The sequence below is a fragment of the Sturnira hondurensis genome, unplaced genomic scaffold (assembly GCF_014824575.4).
Source record: "Sturnira hondurensis isolate 20B ecotype Veracruz unplaced genomic scaffold, ASM1482457v3 Scaffold0004068, whole genome shotgun sequence".
Classification (NCBI taxonomy): Eukaryota; Metazoa; Chordata; class Mammalia; order Chiroptera; family Phyllostomidae; genus Sturnira; species Sturnira hondurensis.
In genome coordinates this window covers 2,872,992-2,888,670 of record NW_028076699.1, presented here as the reverse complement: position 1 = coordinate 2,888,670, position 15,679 = coordinate 2,872,992, and the positions used below count along the sequence as shown (strand labels likewise).

The window sequence follows — 15,679 nt, the reverse complement described above, 5'->3', positions numbered from 1 at the left end:
GAATCAATGCGTTCAGCCCTGGCTGGTGTAGCTCAGTGGATTGAACGCGGGCCTGTGAACCACACGATCAAGGTTCGATTCCCAGTGAGGGCACATGCCTGGGTTGCAGGCCAGTTCCCAGCAGGGGACTCATGAGAGACAACCATACATTGATATTTCTCTCCTTCTCTCCTTCCCTTCCTCTCTAAAAAAAATAAATTAAATGAAGTATTAAAAAAAGAATCAATGCATTCTAATCTCCACCACCACTATGAAAAGTTAGAGGCTATTATTTTCATTTGTACCCAACAGAAAACTGAGGCCAAAAGTTTTGAAACTTGCCCAAGGGAGTCGACTGGTTGTGGGATTTGAACTCAGGTCTGTCTTTCTTTTGGCTCACATTTGCTTACTCCATGCCCTGACCCTTCCCTTCTTTATAAATGTATTCCCTGTTAAAATATGACCAACTGATTTTTTTTTTTAATCACTTAAGGCCAGAATGGTCAACCCAACTGCTACTTAGAGGTTCAAAATACAAATATTTATGTTGCTTGTAAGTGACAGGGTTTCTATTTCAAATAATTAATGGCTACTTGTCTTAGAAGTGTGCAAACGTTCTTTGGTTTACAATATTTGTCCAGACTTTTAGACTGGACACAATCCAAATGAGACAAAACTAAGTGCACTATGGAGGCATTTCCGACCTGTGAAAGGGGCTGCCGTGAGAAACATTTGCTGTTGGCTGGTGTGAGCACGCAATGTTCTGGGTCTTGAGGTTCTCTGTGACAAATGCTCAATTCTCCAGCCCTGGAAAGTCCAGGCCCTTTCTTCACAAAGAGAAGACTGTCAGAACCCAAAGCACCTACATGGTAGAAATGAAGGAACGAATGGTGGATCTCGTCCTAATGCCTGGGCTTCCCGACCCCAAGTGCGAGGTGTTCAGCCCACTCCACAAACACGTATGGACAGTTACTGAACCCTGGGAACTGTGTTAGGTGCTGGGGATATAACGATGAACAGGATACCGCACTATTTTTGAGTTCCACAACCTTGGAGAGGTTTGGGTTCAGGACAAAGAGACACCTGTCTTTTGTCTAATCGTGAGTATAAGAAAGAACTCTGATGGCCTTTCTTATTTGAAAATGCTTAAAGAGAAAACACTTTGTGCCTTAAAATAATTAATATCAGCTATCTGAAAACCCCCAGCTCTGACTCATGTGACCCTTTTAGTTGTATTTTTAAACGGCTGCCATATTGACCGGGAACTAAAAACAAACTGACCTACAACCCGTGGTTCACACCCTCCACGAAGGGAGACCGAGACATCTTTTGTTGCCATTACACATTTCACAAATGAACTATTTTATTCTATTTGTACTGATACACAGCTACCAGAGGCAACAGAACTTAGGCTCCTATACCCCAGGTAAAACTGGGTCATTTCCCAAGACCTCCTTCCTCTCTTTTGACCCCTTTTTAAATTCCGGATGTGAGTAAATTTACATTGCGTATCTACTCTGTGACAGGAGTTTTGGATACATCCACTGGTTTAACTCTCAAAATAATCCCCCAATTAATTAGTATGTAGAAATAACCCCAGGGTCAAAGAGATTATTATTTGCCTCATTGTCCACTCTGCTGATAAAAGCCACAACCAGGGTATGTAATGGAACACTCCGACTCAAAAAAGTTCATTCAGAGATGGGACCAGTTAGCCTTTCTTGCTCAGTACATACGAACTATGTCTATGCAGATATTAGCTAAGCTACAAAGCTCTGGAAAGTATATGTTGGCCTTGAACAAGGATAAACAGCAAGCTCCTCCTTAGAGATGGTTTTATACAGATCCACTCACTCTCCTGCCTCAGTTTCCCTCATGACCTAAATGACTCATTTGCAATATGGCTGTGCAGAGTGAGGGCACAGCAAGAATCGCACACGAATCTAGGGTTTCATAGCCCTTAAATAAATAATCACATTTGATCTTCCTAACAACTCTGTGAAGTAATGTTTTTAACATCTGGATTAAAGCACTACTGGCAAACTCCTATCCACCTGTGAGACGTAAACGTCTCTTCTCACAGGATTCACTTAGCCATGGAACTCATTCGGACTGAGTTACTTATTTCCAATTAACCCATGAACTTCAGACTCAAGACAGACAGGCTTTCACTTCCCACTTCTACCGCCTGTGATGCTTTATTGTATGACCTAAGGCAAGACACTTTACGTCCTGAACTTCATTCTTATCAATGCCCCATAAGACTTAGTACAAGAGTTTCCAACATACAGAGTATGAGGAAAGTCTTACTCTGTAAGGGTAAGAGTTAAGGGTAAGAGTTAACGGATATTATGAGGACTAACTGAGACAGTTAAAATATTTAGTACTCGCCTGGCTCCATCTATGTATTTGTTCTTGCTTCTGACTGCAACAGAAAGCTACTACTGAAAACTTTTAAAAAGCGATAAGATGTGATCAAAGTCCCGTCAAAAGCTCACTAAAGTAGCTGCACGCCTGCTAACCACTACCCAAGTGCAATGTGACCCCCAGGGGAAAGTAGGCTCATAAAATCCTGTAATTTCTGGGACTTTTTGGGATTATATAAACAGAAGGGGCTTTGACAGTGGTTAGCAGGACCTGGCACCCTGACGCAGAGAATAAATGGCACAGCGGGAACCCTGCCATGCACTCTCAAAGATCACACAAGGCTGAATGGGAGTCGAAGCTATAATAAGGTCGAAAAGAAACATTTCTTTTTATTTTCCCAATAATTAAACAAATGCTCGTCAGCATGCACACCCCCATGCAAGCCAGCTGCCCAGGTGTACATAAGACACCAGGTTCACACGGCGGTAAAATAAACAGCATGTGGACTGGCAGGACATCAGACACCTGGGAGGGCCAAAGTTCAAGATAGTCAAAAGGCAAGACTAGAGCCAGACGCAGAGCCAAAACTGAAGAGTGGAAGCATTATTGGAGGCCCTGAAAGAACAGCATCATGCTGGTTGGCACTCCAAGGTGTATGGTCCAAGTTCTACATCAAAGATCACAAATTGGCAGCCCATGGCAAACCTGGCCTGCAGAGATATTCTGTTTGGCCCACCCAGGGTTTAAAATTTTTTAAATTAGTTGTTAACATGTAGTAATGGGAGGTCTCACATAACATCCAGATTTCCAGCTTCGACAACCAGCTCTCATGCCACGCGGTGGTGCAGGCAGCGTTGACAGTGGCTGCCCGTGTTCTCCGGGGTGCCAACATTCCCTACTGAGTCCAGGACACGAAGCCTGTGGTCAGACGCCATTCTTACTTAGCTTGCACTGTGGGTTTTCCTGGGCCTGGTCTGCTTCAGTCATTTATGTTCAACTGCCTAAGCCCTGTAGACATTTTGCTTTTCTATCCCTGTTCTAAAGAATATGGAAGTCCTTGCACTGAACCTATAAAAATAAAAATAACTAACTCTTGATTAAATAGTGTCCTCCATGGTAGTAATGGTCACATCAGACATATGTGTACGTAAACAGATATGTGCATGTGTTTACATGCATGTCTCCTTTGGTGTGTGTGTTTCTTTTCTAATTAAATTTTTTTCATTTTTTTACTTTTCAATTACAGTTGATGCACAATATTATATGAGTTACAGGTGTACAACATAGTGATTAGACATTTCTATAACTTACGAAGTGATCACCCCAATAAGTCTAGTACCCATTACATTTATTATGTATAGGTCCCCATCTTAACCTAAGACTGAGCCTCCCATTTTCAATCATAAATTCAAGGACTGTGGCAAGTCTCCATGGCAAGGCCATTAATAATGTCTGCATTTTAGATGTGGGGGAAACTGAGTTCAGAAGGTAAGTGACTTGCCCCAGGTCTCATTATAAAAAGAACAATAGAAGCCTGCCCCTGGTGGTGCGTAGAGTTATCGAGAGTTCCACTTTTTAAGGCAACATCTATTTAAAATAAAAACAAAGCAGCTTCCTTCTGATAGAAGCTCATGAATTCTAAAGAGCAAATGCCAAATGAGAGAAATGGCTTAAGAAGTAAAGCCCATCATCAGATCTTTGTTGGTATCACAAATCCTACTGTCAATGGAGTTAAGGACACTGTGGTAACGTCCCAGTGAAGTTTTGGAACTGCAAGAGATCTTAGATGTCATTTACACCACTTAATAGATGGGCAGACTAAGACCCACCGCACACCAGCATTCTAATTCTCTCTTTCCTGTATGTCTCCTTCACTAGTTGTGAGTCTGTCCATAAAAGGGTCCATATATTCTATTTATCTCTGTATCCCCAGCAAAGACAATAACTTCTGGCACTTATTGGGTGCTCAGCAAATGTGCATTGAATAAATGTATAGGAAACAAACTAAAATTCAGAAGATCTGACTCCACTCCTAATACAGTCCATGACTTGTGGATCCTTTTTCCCCTTCTTAATTCTGAACTCCACCTATCTCATCTCTCTCACACACCAAACCCTGTTTTTCTAACATAATCCCCCAGAGCAAGGCGGTTCGGCATATTCTCATGAAGAGCTGACATTTCCCATAAGGAATAATTTATGGGGAACCTCACCAGCTTCAAGTCTCAGATGGGTGGTTGAGTGGGATGATCTTAGGTGTCAGTTTCTGGGCCTATTTCACGTAATGAAACTACCAGAAAAAATGGTTTGTAGGGCAGCCCCAGGTAAGCTGAGGAGGCCACTGGTCCACCCCACCCTGCCCAGCTGCCCCGGGGGCAAAGGGATCAGTATCAGCCCACCCCTAACCCATTTGCTGAGAATCTCTGCCCTAAAGAAAGCTAAGTAAAAGAGCACCCATCTCCACAAAGCAACTCAGACCTGAGTCTGAAAACCAGTTCTGCCACTTCTAATCTATGCAATCTTCTGCAGGTTTCTTAACTTCTCTGAACCCCAACTGTAAAGACCGGGTGTCAATACCCACTCTGAGGAGCCTGTGAGGACGAAATACCACAGGGGAGGTGTTAAGACTGTGATTCTCTACCCTCCCTATCCTGAAAATCTACCATCCAGCTGTTTACAGGATGCCAGTCAACCAGCTTGACTGGTTTCCTCAAGAAGGTGGCTAAGCTAACCTGGACACGGCTGTGTCAGCTCAGACAAGTACTGTCCCTCAGGCTGAGCAAGGCTGGAGCCATTCCAGTGGGCTGCGGAGAAGACAACCCTCACCCCAGGAGCACACTCCGCGTTCCCAGCCCTGTCAATGTTCCTTTTGTAAAACACTGAAACCTTCTTCAACGATGACAGCTGCCACCTGCACAAATAATTCAGGGATGTAATTTTGTAACCGAATACAAGTCCTGAAAGCCGAAAAGTTTGAAGTCCAAAATAATCCCTTTGACCTCCTGCTTAAACACTCACTAATCACTTTTTAATTTGTAGTTTATTTCCTCTCTCTGTGCTGTCCTTATAGGCTCCATTTTCACTTTAGAAGTATCCAGGGAGTGAATGGTATTACAAAACACCTGATTAAAGTACAAGTCAAACTTCTTTCCCAGACATCTGAGGCTTGGTCCGTGCCCCGCCGACTTTTACACGTTGCACTGGGTGGCAAGAAAGTGAAGGAGAAAAAAGGCTGCTTTGAATGAGGAAACTCCTCCCTCAACGAATTATGGGCTACAGAAACTAATAAGACATGGTCTCCACCCTCAAAGAATGCATACTCAGGGGACAAATACCCATGATGCAACATGACAGGAACACCCAGAGAGGTATTTCTAAACTATTCAAGGAGCACACACAGCAGCACGTGACCTGGCAGCCAGCAGGGATGCAACACCAACCAGTTCCCCAACCAGCCCCGTGAATACGCCTCAAACATTCCTTGCTATCTTTGAATGGCAATAATGTATTTAAGGCTATGCTAAAAGAAAAGGAATCCAGATTTGGAAAGTTCCCACCCTCACCGAAAATTAACAAAATGGCTGTGTTCCACTTTCACCCCCTACCCAACTTTTAACCCTGAGAATAAAGGACAAAAGTAGTTCGAGGGGGCCCATCTGATCCCCAAAACAGAGGCTGAAAACATGCAAAAAACTGGTAGTTAAAAATGTTATTCAAACCAGGAGAAATTTCTTAATTGGGAAAAAGAGTTTTAATCATTTAATCATTACTGGAATTACTATAAACTGAAGTAAATGGATGCCAAATAAATACATCGGAGTCATTCTATTTTGTGTGGCTGTTCTAGCAAACTAGCCACCCTCTCTCCTACTGAGGAATCCTCTCAGGTGGTCTGCATCGGGTCCGCAGCCAACACCCTGGAAAGGAAAACCACTTTAACACGAGTTTTTGGTTCAGTGAAGACACGCCTGGTATCAATAGGATAACACAAGCGGGTTTGGGAGTATTTTTAATTATTAAGTTTCTTTTGCCAAGGTAACCTCAAAAAATAAATACTAGGCAACAATAATTGATAATAAGTTGTATTCCTTGTGTTAATTGATAATAAGTTGTGTATACACACACACAAACACACACACACACACACACACACACACATATCATCACACTGCTGCTCTCTCAGGCGCTGTTTCTTTATGCACAAAGTGAAACAGGTGTATTACCAGCCAGGTGTCCTGCGGACCTTTCTTTGATTCGCAGGCTGGCACGCAACCACTACACTACACCAGCCAGGTTGCCGACCTTCCTAAGGTTAGGAGTTTTCACCTTTCTCTAAGGAGGGCATGGCATTAAAAAAAAATACTGAAGGCATCTACACAGAATAGGTGGATATCGATTTGCCCACTATCCTGGCTGGGGTAAATGAGAACATGTCACTTTAAGTTTGTAAAGGTCTACTGGCCAAGCAGAGCCCTCTGGAGTTCAGAGATGATCATTTATAAAGAACAACTACAGAAGACATCCCCAACTCTGCAAACCTTCAGATACAAACTAAGTTAATGATTGGCAGCTCCTGGCCCTGTCAAAATGTGGTGTGGGTTGGAGGCAAGTGGGAATTAGCATTAGCTACAGCTGCAAACCGGATACTTTCCTAGGTTCTTTATAGCCAGGCCTCATTTATTCCCCCCAGTAATCCTTTCCAGGTAGAGAGCACCAGCTCTCGGTGGGACGGGCTGAACTGAAGATCAGAAACGCAGTCCCAGAGCCTCGCAGCAGGAGTGGCCCTGGATGAGGCTGGCTCTGCACAGCTCTGTGCAGCCAGCCCATTCCCGGCCCGTACGTGCTCTGACTGGGCCTGAGAAGGGCTGCATCTCAAACTGGCTGGCTCTGCAGACTGAAATCCACGTGCCCTGAGGCCACCCTTGGTTGCTTCCGCAGCCCCGCCCCTTCCCCCAGCAGGATGGGGACAACAAAAGGTGGGCATCCAGATCCTCGTGGGAGAACCCGCCGCTGTAAAACTCTTAGGTGGTTGGCTACAGGAACCCTATTGTTCCAGAGGGTAGATCTTTTGCCAAAACTCTCCAGGAAGCCACAGCTCTGTGATGCATTTTTCAGCTGTTGAGAGAAAAGGGTAGTTCCTGAGATGTTTCTTCAATGACTCTGGAAGCCAGGTCCTTAATCCTTGCAAAGCAGCTAGAAGCCAGCTTCTCTCAGAGGGACAGAACGTCTGGAGTCCTTCTCCCAAATGAAAAACATTAAAACTCCCCAACGACCTCTTTACAAAGGCCCAAAATGTGTGAATCAGGCCGAGGGGGAGAGGGGGCCTGGAAGCCCAAGGGGGGTTCAGGCCTTCTCTGCACCCCCCCCATGACCCTGCCCACCTGACCTCTGTATTGCAGTAAATCACAAAGCCCCCACTGTTCTTTCTGCCCATCCTCCCACCCACCCAACTACCCCCTCCAACACACTCTTTTTAAAGGGCAAAATGCCAAATAACATTATTACCCTTCACCATGGTATTGCCACGAGAACTGCCTGGTATGTTTGCCTGAAAAATGGAAGGTTTTCATGGAAGTCTCGGCCTCCACTACAGCTCTCCCTTTGTGGAAATGGACTTGGAAAGAAGTGGAAGAGTCTGCAACAGGAACTTAAATGGGCAGACAAGAGGGGAGAGCAGGGCCCCTGGAACTGCTCAGAACCCTGAGGAACACTGCCGCGCCTTTGAAGCCTGTAACGGCCTTTTGTGCACACTTGCAAAGCCCCTTTCTCCAGCCCCTCTCTCATTCCTCTGTGCAAGGTGGCTCTCGGTAATGGGTAGGCTCATCTCAGAGTAGGGGACCCTATTATATAGTTCGAGGAGGGAGGGGAGCATTTACTGTGCTTATGTCACCTACGACACCAACAGGTATTCCTGTGCCCAGCGTAAATTGCAAAAAACCTCTTTTGCGGCCCATAGAATCAACCAAGCAACCAGAAAAATCAAAAAGGGTTTTCCGAGTTTGGTTTGGTTGGGCGACGGTTTGTACGTAGCAGACCTAGGTCCCCAGCTGTCCCTCTCTGCCAGGCTGTGGCAGCAGGACCCTGGATGAGTAGTTCTCAGGACCTCAGCGTCCTCATTGGCGAAACAGGCCATGCTGCCTGGGAGGGCTGCTGCGAGGATTTCCTGAGGTGGTGTGTTCAACAGCCCGGCACCTGGCAAAGGCACGCTAATGCTTCTCCTCCACCCCCTCAGCCGGCCCCCCCACCCCATTCCGCCCCACCCCGCCCCGCAACGCACTAGGGGAAGGGGCCGGATTCCGGAGCTCGGACAGGATCTGTGAGAAATCATCTCTCCTATCACGCTCCAAGTGCCACAGAAAGCACAACAGCCATGGGGGCTCCTGCTTGTCCATCAAGCTGACAGAATGGGTTTGGGGGAATTAATTATTCAACAAACTGGCCCTTCACAAATCCCATCCAAAGGAATGGTTTGATGCCTTTCAGCACACTGACTATAGAAAATACTGAAAGACCAGTGCACTTCAAAAGCCTCACAAAAACCCAGGCCCGGGTTTGGCAGGAGTTCCTCAGCCACTGGGTTTTTCTGTGTGTGGTTTATAATAACATGCAAACCCAATGCCAAGTCCTAATCTATTAAGGGACTGCCAATTAGCAGGAGGCTTAGAGCTGCAGGTTTGAGAACCAGCAGCGGGTCTAATTAGGCTTGCAAATCATTTCTCTCCATCGCCCCTCTCAATCTGACACCAGGTACACTGGCCACTTGTTCCACATACATCCTGTCTGTACTCCTAGGCACACATTTGCTTGTTTGTTGGCTTATTTGTCTGAAGGTTCCAGGCCTGAAGCCTAGTGCTTGTGTTCACGTCTGTCTTTAAGGGAAAAACTGGGGACTGAGCACAGTCTGAAAACTGAACAGTCTGAACAGTGATTCTCAGATCTGGCCAAACTTCAAAATCATCAGGGTCACTTATTACAAAACACATTCCAGGCACTTCCCAGACCTACTCAATTATCCAATCAGAATTTCTGGGGCAAAGGGCCTGAGAATTCTCATTTTTAACAAGACTTTGAGATGATTCTATCCCAAGGTGATGCGGTAGTCACTGCTCCAAAAGGAAAAACAATTTCATGTTTCAATTCTAGGCCTTAAAAAAATCAATGTAGGATATACATAAAATGCCATTTATATATGCATACACCAAATACAAACAATTTTAAGCCACTAGGAATGTCAAAACGGTTACGGAGCACCTATTGTGTGTTAGAGATGGGAAATACCGAGATGAGTAAAACAGGTTTTCTGCCCTCAAAAGCTGCCTGGCTAGGGGGCCAGTAATATCCCGGACTGTAAAACCTGTCTTGCCTCCAAAGGGATCCCGTAAGAATTCAACCCTGCAACTCTCCCACCTGTCTTCTGCCTCCTTGTGAACCTAGTCTTTCTAATATCTTTGCCAGGCTAACTCCAAAAAAGAAACAATGATTTCAGACCCCAAACAGCAGAGGCCAACCTTAGCAGGGGAAAAGAAGCCTGAGAAGCATATGGTTTCTCAGGAGACACAGGAGAAAAAAACGTGCCTTAGTCTGAAGACCGAAACAGAGTGGAGAGTAAAATGTCGAGGCCCCTGTACAGCAGACAAAGCCCTGGGCTGGGTCTTGGAACCCGGGGTTGGACTCGCTTGTGATTTAAGTTCTTTTTCCTCACCCAGCCCCCTTATCTATTACAGAGAAGAGGTTGGATGACTTGGTCATATCCCAAAGCGTATCTGGCATGAAGCTGTCTTCCTGCAGCCTTCATCCAAGTTCACGGTGGAGCTTCAACAGGGAGGTGTGCACCCTGGAAGAACCAGAGCTGTCCAGAGCACTCTCTAAGAAAATGTAGCCTAAATGGTCAGCTCTGAACGAATGTTTTGAGTATATGGTTTTCAAACAAGACTGACTTTCTGGTTGGCAGGGCAATATATTTATCTATTTTCTACAGCGCTAGACACACAGCAGAGACTCAGTGAAACACATCTCGGGTAGCCAGCAGCACGGCCAGGCTGCGTTCCAGAATGCCCTGGTGGCATATGGAAGACAGACTGGGGCACAGGACCTTCGTAGCTCAAGCTCCTTGCTACCTGAGATGTGACCGACCACCTTCCAAGGAGAAGCCTCCTGCATTTGGTAGACAAAACCCCATCAACCCTGAATGAGATATATTAAGGACTCTCACAAGCATGACGCCATGCCAGGTTCTAGACAGCACAACTCGAATAAACACTGCCCGCTGTCCGGGAGCGTCTGCAGCTGGTGCCCTGTGTACTTCCAGCACCTCGATGGAGCTGACAGTTGGTCTCCCTCTTCAGACTCACTCAGGTCATCTTAACACGTAGCACTACTGAGGAGCATACTTAGGTATGGATTAGAGCTAAGTGGGTAAAAAGAGCAATCCACCTGTGGGAAAGTGAGGAACAATGGCAAAGAGTAGCATGGTGTAGCTCCCAGCACATGGATTTTAGTGGCAGATACTCCTGCATCCTGTCTCCACCTTAAATAAGTCAGTTAACCTCTCACTCGGATGTGAGAAGAATGAGATATTGTGTACGAAATGCTTCATATAATGCCTGGCACAGAGAAATGATAAAAAATGTTACCATATGAATACGCAATGGTACGTCTCTTGTAAGGAGAGGCCAGTGTTATTTTGGCCCCCCCAAAATCCATTATTGCCCTCGCTGGTGTGGTGCAGTTGGCTGGAGCACCTTCTCGTAACGGAAGGGTTGCAAGTTTGGCTATCAGTCCGGGCACATGCCTAGGCTGCAGGTTTGATCCCTGGTCTGGGCGTGTACAATCCTGGGTCTAGGTCGGTGCTGGAGGCAACCAACTGATGCTTCTCTCACATCAGTGTTTCACTATCTCCCTTCCTCTCTCTCTAAAGCCAGTGAAAGAATGTCTTTGGTGGAGGATTAAAAAAAAAGAAATCCATTACTTCACATAGAGTGACTAAATATGGATTATGAAAGCTACCGGCTTTGTGGGTGACTGACAATACAAATGATCAGAAAAAACACAGGCTTTGGGGTCAAAAATAGAGTTGTGTTTGGAGCTTGGGACCTGCTCTTTTTATTTCTGTGACATTGGGCAAGTGGTAACCTCTCTAGGCTGTCTGTCGAACGGGGCTAGTGCAGCCAACCTTGAGGGGTTACTGTGAAGTTCAGATACAGAGTACCATACACAGTGCACTCAGTTCATGGAAGCTACTGCTCCTGTTCACCGTCGCCCCTCCAAAATACACCGGAGTGAAGAAAGATCCCTACGCAGTCGCCCTTCGTCTCCATGTGGGAGCTCTTCCTTTCCTTTAAAGGAAGCAAGGGCAACAGTGTATGCAGAGTTTTCTGAAATATCACTCACTGTCTTCTCGATGTTTGATTATTCCCTCCTAAAGGAAATTACTGGAGTTTCTTTATGCTTCATGCTAGTTGGAATGGTATGTCCCTGTCTTTCTTGGAACTTTCAAATAGGAATGGAACACTCAATACAACAGACTCAGCAAACGCTTTAGAACAATACGGAAGTTTTAACTAAGCACAGCGTGCTGTACTTAACCTTGTTTTTAAATAACATGATTATAAGGTTTCAACTGGTCAAATGCAGTTAAATTTAGCAGTTAATAGCCATTAAACATTGTCTCACGCTAAACCAACTCAGGTCAAGGAGGACGGTTTCTCTTTGTTCGTGGCATTTTTAATTCACAGCTTAGAAACAGAATGTGAGGAAAGTATACCATTTCAGAGCCCCACAGGCCTAATTCACATCTCAAACCAGGTGGCTTGGGCCTCAATTTACTCACATACTCTTGGTGGGAGCATGGGAGAGGGTGTTGGTGGTGATGTTATGGGTCTAATTCTGTCCCTCTTCTCAAAACAATTCTTACCTTGAAGTTCTAACCCTAGGACCTCAGAGTATGACTTTATTTGGAGATAGGGTCTTTACAGAGGTAATCAAGTTCCAATGATGTCCTTAGGGTGGGTCGTTATCCAAACGGACTGATGACCTAAGAAAAAGGAGACAGCTGTGCAGAGCTGTGCATACAGGGAGATTGCTGTGTGGACACGAGGACAGCCATCCACAAGCCGAGGAGGCCTAGGACAGATCGATCCTTCCCTTGTAGCCCCGGGAAGGAACCACCTTCATGTCAGACTTCTAGATTCCAGAGACAGGAGACAATACATTTCCACTGTGTAAGCCCCCTCGTTTGTGGTACTTTGTCACAGTAGCTGGAGCAAATGGGGTGCAATTGTACCTACCCCAGAGAGTTGTGCACTGGGGGACTGCGACAAGACAGAGCAAAAGCAAGCAAATGATGCTTAATTCTGAATGATTGTTAGGGGGCATTTGGTTAAATAAAAGAGAAAAATAACTATTAGCAACATAGAAAATCACATGTAGATGTACCTATAACCAATAGGAAATCAAAGAAAAAGTACTAAAAGGAAGTATGTTCAAATGGTGCTTGTGTTAGGTGGTGGATTGTGGGTGACTTTCCCCTTTTCTCAAAGTTGCAATTGTGTAGTTTAGGACAGCAATAATGAAACACAAATTTACCTTTTAGAAAAAAGGCAAAAAGGCCCTGGCCAGGTAGTTAGAGCGTCATCCCCATACGCCAAGGTTGTTCTATTTTGTTCCATTTTCACTCAACAATTTATATGTACCAGGCCCAACTAAGGCCCAACCAGGAATACAGAAGTGACAGGATGAGGTCCCTGCCTCAGATTTCACTGTCAGGGTTCTTTGCAAACTCATATTTATTATCTATACTTTTCCAAATATGCATAGAAATACAGTATTTTCTACGAATTTTAATCTGCCGTGCAAATACACTAATTCAAAGAGGAACAGGAAAGTTGCCTGTGTGACCTAGGTATCTAGACTTCAGAAACTTATCTTCTAAATGTTCTTATTCAATAAATCAATTAGCCAGTGTAACTTCTCAGATTAGGTCCAGCTGCCAAAAACTGCACAAGCAGGGCAAATCCAAAGAGAGGAAAAAGCCATCATAACCTCTCATGATGACATCTGACTGCAGTCAGGGTAGCTTTTTGCAGATTCAAGGCCCCGGGCCCTTGCGAATTCAAGTATGTTTGCATTTGCTGATCAAGCTTATTTCTGTAAGGCTACTATGCAGAGACAATATAGGTAACTGCCACATAAATACCACTGTAAGACAGAGCCTGAATAAACTTAGATTCTTGACACTTGGAAGACACACAGCATGGACCAACATGACTGGTGCACATTTGGGGCATACAGCAAACATTTAACGTAACTAAGGCAGGAGATGTCCCTTCCTGTCTCACATCTCTGAACCCCATCTATTCCAGAAAAATCAGTTTCCCACACATGTGACCCATAGTCACTGCTCATCCTTTCTGGTGACAGGGCTCAGTCCACCCAGGTCCTCACAGCCTAAGTTCTCTGGTTAATGGTTCTTTTCCTTCTGTGGTTCCTATTGTTCTATTCTCCCCACCCTAACCTTACCGCACAGTTGACAGAAAATGGGTCTTTCCTAGTTCTGAACCTTTTTGCTTAATAGATAAAGTTCAGATACACTGAAATAACAAAGGGCAAAATGAAGAATGGAATCCACCAGAATTTAAATTGTTTTCTCTTCCTCGAGTGACATCACTGGGTCTTGCCCCATGTTCAGAGCCCTTGTTGAACTGAACTGTCCCTGCTGAGCTCCTTCTGTTGGGCAGTTGGCCGCTGTTTAGAGTATCTCTAAAGATGACCAGAAGTTTCACTTCTGGGGAAGCCAAATGAAAAAACCTGTTTGGGTGGTGCGGCAGGGAGAGGGGCGTGTGTATGCAAACACGGCGAGAGGTCCTTACTAGGAAGGACTGTCCCCTTCACTTCAAATCTTTTAAGTGTTGGTCAACCAGGTTGTGAGCTCCTTGAGTAAGAGCTGCATCTTTTTAACTTCATAGCTGCGTCAACCTAGCATATGTGGGTGATTACTAAGTATTACATGGTTAAGTGGGCAAATGAATGAATTCACGAATGTCGTTGCTTTGGGTCTTGAGAAAAAAGCATTGGTCTTCAGATCAGATATCCTTTCTAGATTGGTGATGTCTAGGCATACTTCCGTGGCCCATTTTCCTCTCGTTCTCGAAGACACATAATATTGTAAGTCCACATCTTATAGGCATGCTGATTAAGCTGATGGGAAAGATAGATAACGCATCTGAAACTGACTTTTGAGGGTTTAGAAATACACTCTCACTGTATGGGGAAACTTTACACTTCCTCCATCGATCCATCTCATAGTCCCTCTTCAAGTCAGTGAGTCCCGGGGTGCCTTTCCAGTCCCACATTGCTCTGTGCCGAGGCCAAAGCCCAGTTTCCTGCCTCAAAAGGCCCTTTGTTTGGCCTCTCTTTCCAAATCGGCGTATCCTGAGCTTGAACCCTCTTGCCTTTGAGAACTCCGATGCCTTGGCAGCAGAAGGCTTTGCCAGAAGGTTTGTGGTCCTAACAGCTTTCAAAAACCTCAATGTGAGGGCATGTCTCTAGCTAAGAAACTCCTTCCATGAGAGGGGGGAGAAGGAGTATTATTTTAAGAGTTGCAAAAACAACTTCAAATTGACTCTTTAGTCGTTAATTGCTACCAGAAGACTGAGAACTTCTTGTTCTCTTGTATTTAATTAAGATGATAGTTTTAATCAACTTTAAATGATATTGGTTAATATGCTCTGCTCAATCTCTGGCAAGTTTTGCCTCAGAACACTGGAATGCACTAAAGACAAATATTGAACATGTTCTCTCCCAACTGGAAAACACCTTCCCGACGCAAGTGCAGATGGGAAGCTCGCTACACCGCGCAGGTGCCGCGTGATTCTCTGGAAGGGCTCCAAAGTTACCTCTCAAAGATCGGACAGACTGCATCTAATGCCCACTCTGCATATTACTCATGCTATAAATCCAGGGGGCACGCTTCATATACTTATTTGTTCTGAAGCGTGCTAATTACCTATGACAGAGAACAGTTTCCAAACAAAAAAATTTTAGGATAGGGGGTAGACTAATGTGGAAGAACCGGCTCTCTGCCAGGCATCTTCTAATCTTGGGACAAGTGGTAAGACAGGAATTATTGTCCCCATTTCACAGATGAAGAAACTGAAGTTCAGGGAGGTCACCACCTTGCCTCAGGTAAGCTCACAAACAATGGGGCCCAGGTTTGTGCCCAGAACCGTCTGACACCAAGACAAAATCCTCTTTCCATTGCGCCACACTGCTTCTTAAATAGGTTTACAACTTTATGACTCCAAGTTAAAATTGTGAAAGCCTCGTGATGGTAAAT

At 45.0% G+C, this 15,679-nt stretch overlaps 1 protein-coding gene across 1 annotated transcript in view; it reads right to left on the bottom strand.

Moving 5' to 3' along the window:
* The window catches only part of PLPP3 (phospholipid phosphatase 3), a 79,017-nt gene that overhangs the window by 45,798 nt on the left and 17,540 nt on the right, over positions 1-15,679 (bottom strand). The gene's annotated exons all lie outside the window — the stretch shown is intronic.